We start from the raw sequence: 6,172 nt of genomic DNA, 5'->3' as shown, positions 1-6,172 counted from the left end.
CCTCCACATCCGTGTTATAACACCATCCATGTAGTGGAATGTGCTCCTACACACACACACACACACACACACACACACACACACACACACACACGCAATAGTTTTTAAATCACACAAGAAGGCCTCCTCTCCTTCCCTCTGCCACCGCGCCTCTTACTCCTGACTCCATCTCTCACCATGCCGTCCCAACAAAACTTTCAAAATCCAATGATTCACAGACAAGAAATAAAAACAAAATCACAGCTGAGCAGCAGGCAGTGGCGCACACCTTTAATCCCAGCACTCGGGAGGCAGAGCCAGGTGCATCTCTGAGTTCAAGGCCAGTCTGGTCTACAGAGCGAGATCTAGGACAGGCACCAAAACTACACAGAGAAACCCTGTCTCAAAAAACCAAAAAATAAAATCACCCCATTTCCCATGCAGATTGAAATCTTCACAAAATCAGTTACAGCTCCATGACACTGAAGGAGAATCACGCTCAGTCTGGAGGGATTCACACATAATGGAACTGACTGTGTATGCTCATCCATGAGTCATGGTCATCCATCAGTCTCACCAGATGGAGCTGAAAATCTTTACCCTGGAGAATAGGTCATGTTTAAATTGGGAATCTGACTTGTTTTTTCACCTGCTCTAAATTGAGTGAATTGGCTGTTCGGGTAATAGATACATAAAAATTTTTGAAAAAGAAAAAAAATTATACCAGAGAAGGCTATTTGTGGTTCCTAAAAACTGTATAGAACACTTTTATGATCTATGATCAAGTACCGGTATACTCTTCTTCATAGAAAGAGTGAAATATTTATATGCATATGTTACATATGCATACATATAAGTAATTACGTGTCTTTATTTGTGTGTTATGTGTGTTTGTGTGAGTGTGCTTACCATGGTGTATGTGTGGAGGTCAAAGGATGCCCTTTGAGAATTGGCTCTCCCCTTCTACCATATGGGTTCCAAGAATCAACTTCAGATCATCAGGCTTGGTGGCATGTCTTTTACCCACTCACTGGTCCAAGAGTAAAGCTTCTGTTGAAGATAACTCACACACCTCGTCCCCACCTTTCTTCAGAAATGAACTCTTTCCCAATGCTCATTATGAAGCAAGTGCCTATTTGTACAAGAATTCACAACATTCCACTGCTCACCATAGGAAAAGGAATTTCCCAAATTCCTACGTCCTCATCCTTTTAGCACAACAACAGAGACACTAGTGGTCATCCTTGCTACAGGTAGCCAGCAGAGCACAGCCAATCCTTTAGTGACTGCAATGCAGCTGAGGAGACCAGAAAAGCAATCCTCATATGTATCTAAAGGCAAAGGCCTGATCTAACCATGGACAGGGTGGCTTGTCCTCATGTCTGACTGTGGAAGCCCTTGACATCTAGATTTTGTTCTCCTAAGCACTTGGTTAAAGCACAATTAAATAACTGTGGGCAGCTTTTCTGAAATCACCCCTTCCCATCCTGGTACATTCCTCCAGCCCACTGTCTTTTGACCGGAGGGTTGACCACCTCACGTTCATTTGGCCATGCAGTCAACAATAGATTTTTGAGTTCCTTCTATGTTCCAAGTACTGTGCTATGTAGAGGGGGATAAGAATTGGTGGATAAGAGGGGGGGGTGCACAGCTGCAGTTATATCATTCAAGGAGTGGTGTTGGCTGAAGAATGAGGAGTTTGAACATAGCCCAACCTGGGCTACATAGAGGGAGACCTTGTTTCTCTATCTCTCTCTCTCTCTCTCTCTCTCTCTCTCTCTCTCTCTCTCTCTCTCTCTCTCTCTCTCTCTCTCACACACACACACACACACACACCAAACAAGCAAACAAACAACACACAAGAACTGGAAACGAAACAGTTACAACCTCATCACTTCTATAACAGCTGCCAGACTATTTTGCACAAAGACCGGCTTACCCAGAGCTTTCAGTGCAGGGCTAATACACACACGTGCCCTCAACAAATATCTGCTGAAAGACTGAAGGAGTCAATGAGACTGAATGTTGGTACTTGCATATGAAACTATTCAGCTTCTGGAAGTGAAATGAAGAGACATAACTCATGTAGATGTTGCAGGAAGTTTTCCGGAACAAACGCTTGTGTCACCAAGGAGAGTGGAAGGGAGGAGACGTCACTGGTGGACCAAAGCCAGGACAGCTCCTGAAAGTCCAGTTTACATTATCGGTTTATACTCTAAAGATCACAAGGTGGGATAGGCAAGCAAGGGTTTGACAGAAGCATACTTGGCAGTCAGCAGATTGTTAAGGGCGATGACCTATTGTTTCCGCTATTCCTCCAGGTCTTTCTGTTCCAGGTAAGAAGTGAAGTCATGCTTGGCAAGTAGGCAGTACAATTGTTCTTTTAAGTAAATCACTACATAAATCAGTATTTAATAATTGGTCTTTCCTACCTTATTCCACTTCATATTTATATCTGAGATACATATAAATATACATGCTTATATTTGAGACAGGCTTTTACTATGTAGCCTTAGCTGGCCTAGAGTTCCCTATATGGACCAGGCTGGCCTCAAACACACAGAGATCCTTCTGCCTGGGGCCTCTTGAAGATTGAAGGCATGCACCATCATGCCCAGCTAAAACATAACTTTTAAAGTAACTTTTTTTTTTTTTTTTTGGTTTTTCGAGACAGGGTTTCTCTGTGTAGCTTTGCGCCTTTCCTGGCGCTTACTTGGTAGCCCAGGCTGGCCTCGAACTCACAGAGATCCGCCTGGCTCTGCCTCCCGAGTGCTGGGATTAAAGGCGTGCGCCACCACCGCCCGGCTTAAAGTAACTTTTTAAAACATGTAATCTAACATATATAATTTTGTTTTATAAATCCTGCTTGTAGCACTTCTTTTAAATTCTTTGTATTTATTTATTTATTTATTTGTTTATTTATGTGTGTGTGTAGACACACTTGTGCATTGTGGTGTGGGTGTGTGAGTCAGAGGACAGTTTATGAGAATTTATCCTCTCCTTCCACCCTATGGCTTCTGGGGATTGAACTTAGGTCATCAGGCTTGGCAGGATTCACCTTTCCCAGCTGCGCCATCTTGCCAGTCCTATTTATGTCACTTCTAATTCACTTCTGATCTTGATCAAACACCATATGTTAGTTGGTACATCTGTCTTTTCCCCCACTTCATAATACATTTCTCAGAATCCGCACTTCAGTTTAGAAAGGTAAATTCTAAGCAATCGTAAAGGTACTGTCAACATCAAAATTGAAAATGGCACTACCAACAAAACCTAAAGAGGCCTGATGGGATGCACTCTGCTCTCCCAGATCTGACCTGAGCGGGGATCTAATTTCTACAGGCTCACTGGGGGAAAGACTCAAAGGTAAGTGAATAAGTTATTTAATTTTATAACAGGAGACACAAACCCAAGCTAAAAGATACATGGACAATAGACTTATTGGAGAGCTCTGCCTTGAATCTGGCCCTGGTTATCATAGTAGCAATACCTCTATTCTATTTTGAACAATGACTCTTCTTCCCTATTGAGTGGATTTTCAAGAAATGACTGCCATCTGCGGCCCTTATCCTACACACGTGACCGCCTAGATACTTTTCTTTTGAGAGCCAAGCTTCAGAGGAGGACCATCAGCAAGCAGAAACAATAGGGTTGAGGTGAAGGGTGTCACTCATCCGCATGGAAACCTAGTCCTCCCATCCTGCTCTCTCAGCTCCATAGCCACTCCAGCTTTGGCCCTTTCTAAAGATGGGCTAGTAAGCTTTCCCTCAGATTCTCTGATGGCTACCTATCTGTCTTCTGATGCTTTCCTCTTCGTTTGTCAGAAAGAAAAAAAAATCAAAAGGAGACAGATTTAGGGAGTGCACTGCCATTGCTGATAATGAGCACCGATCTGAATATGTGTGACCTTATGCATTAATACATGGAAAGCTGAACTCTAGTTTGATTATGTTAAGTGGGGAGGCTGTGGGAGATTAGATCATTAGGGCAGAATAATCATGGATAGGATTAGTGCCTAACACTAGGGGTTCAAGCTCCTACCAAGGAGAAGGCAGGGAGAGGAGGGCATCTCTGAGCCACATACTGTCTAGATGGTCTATTCTTGAACTTCCCATCCTCTACACAGTAAGCAACAAAAATCATTTTGTTTATAGGCAATTTAGCCTAAGGCTTTTTGTGATAGTGGCCTGAAGAGATTAAGCTCATGAAAGAACATGGCCTCTTTTTCCTAGTCTTTAAAAGAATTCATTCCTTTAAAGGAGGCCTTTGGCATTTAGCAACCTCATTGTGACGAGTCATTTTACACACATGTGAAATTTTCTCCTCGGATCATACTTTGCCTTCTTACCAAAATTATCATCTCCATAACTTTAAACTAAAAGTAACAACATATATTTCGGGAGGGAAGAAGGAAATTGGTATAGCTTTCTTAAAATTAAAATTGTTTGTTTAAAATCCATCCCTTGTCACCTTAGAATAGACAAAGATTTCTTAGGGCAGAAGATGTACTGGCCATAGGAAAAAAATTGAAATAAAACATCTCTAAATTTTAAATTTCCTGCTTTTCAAAACAACGTAAAATGCAACGCAACTGTGGTGACTCAGACCTTTAACCCCAGTACTTGGAGGCAGAGACAGGAATATCAGACTTTAAGGCCATTGTCTGCTGCACAGTGAGTTTGAGGTCAGCCTAGCATACATGAAGTCCTTCTAAAGGGAAAAAAAGGCAGACTAGATATAGAGGATGTGGTGGTTTGAATGAGAATGGCCCCCACAGGCTTATGTGTTTGAATACTTGGCTCCCAGTTGGTGGACTGTTTGGGAAGGATTAGGAGGATGGCCCTGTAGGAGGAGGTGTGTCACAGGGACAGACCTTGAAGTTTTAAAAGCCTCCTGGCATTCTCAGCTTCCTGCTTCGGATCCAGCTGTGAGTTCTCAGCTGTTCCTCTCACCATGCCTTTGCTCTGCCATCATGGACTCTACCTCTCTGAAGCCATAAACCTAATTAAATCCTTTCTTCAATAAGTTGCCTTGGTCATGATGTTTTGTCACAGTGATAGCAAAGTAGCCAATACATATTTGAAAAACATGAAGAAGACAAAAGATTGGCTGAGAAAATGTATAAGGAATTCAAAAGACAATAAGAAAAAGGCAAATGACTCATAAAATACTAAAAGATTCAGAGGCAATACAAAAAGAGATATGTGTAGCATGAATTGTTAGAAGGTCTTATTAATAAAAACAAAACTGGAGCCAGGCACTGGGGTCAACACTGGAAGATCAGAGAAGCAGAACAAGCCACAGCTACCTCACCTTGCCAGTTCCTCAGCTGATCCTGTTTCCTCAGGCTGGAAGCCTCTGTGTCCTTATCCAAATTGATCTCAACTGAACTGCTTCTCAAAAGCCTGAAAGCTTAACCAGCTCCAGTTCCTCATCCTCGCCCTCATGCCTTAAATACCTTTCTGCTTCTTGCCATCACTTCTTGGGATTAAAGGCTCTTGTTACCATGCCTGGCTGTTTCCAGAGTGGCCTTGAACTTACAGAGATCTAGGCCGATCTCTGCCTGGAATGCTAGGATTAAAGGTGCGTGTGCCACCATTTTCTGGCCTCTATATCTAGTGGCTGTTCTGTTCTCTGACCCCAGATAAGTTTATTAGGGTGCACAATATTTTGGGGAACACAATATCACCACAGATACGTGACGTGAGTGACCAATAAGGCCATCATTAGTCATTAGGGACATAGAAATAAAAATCACAGTGTGGTGCCACTTTATACTTGCTAGAACGACTAAATATTTTACAAGATTGGCAATATTAATATCAAGTAGGTAAACAACTAAAACTCTCATTGCCAACAGGAATATAGAATTGTGTAACTATGTTGGAAAACAAGTTACAGATATACCTACTTATATATTCCAACTATTTTACTCCAAGAGAAATAAAAATAATATGCACAAAAAGATTTATATAAGGCCATTCATAACAGCTTTATTATACTAGCTGTGTTAGGGTTCTCTAGAGGAATAGAACTCATAGAATAGATAGATGATGATGATAGATAGATAGATAGATAGATAGATAGATAGATAGATAGATAGATATTACTTACTAGAATGGCTTACAGGCTGTGGTCCAGCTAGTCCAACAATGGCTGTCTACCAATGAAAGGTCCAAGAATCCAGTAGCTG

This window comes from Peromyscus leucopus, chromosome 16_21 (assembly GCF_004664715.2).
Source record: "Peromyscus leucopus breed LL Stock chromosome 16_21, UCI_PerLeu_2.1, whole genome shotgun sequence".
Classification (NCBI taxonomy): domain Eukaryota; kingdom Metazoa; phylum Chordata; class Mammalia; order Rodentia; family Cricetidae; genus Peromyscus; species Peromyscus leucopus.
This window is presented reverse-complemented; position numbering follows the sequence as displayed.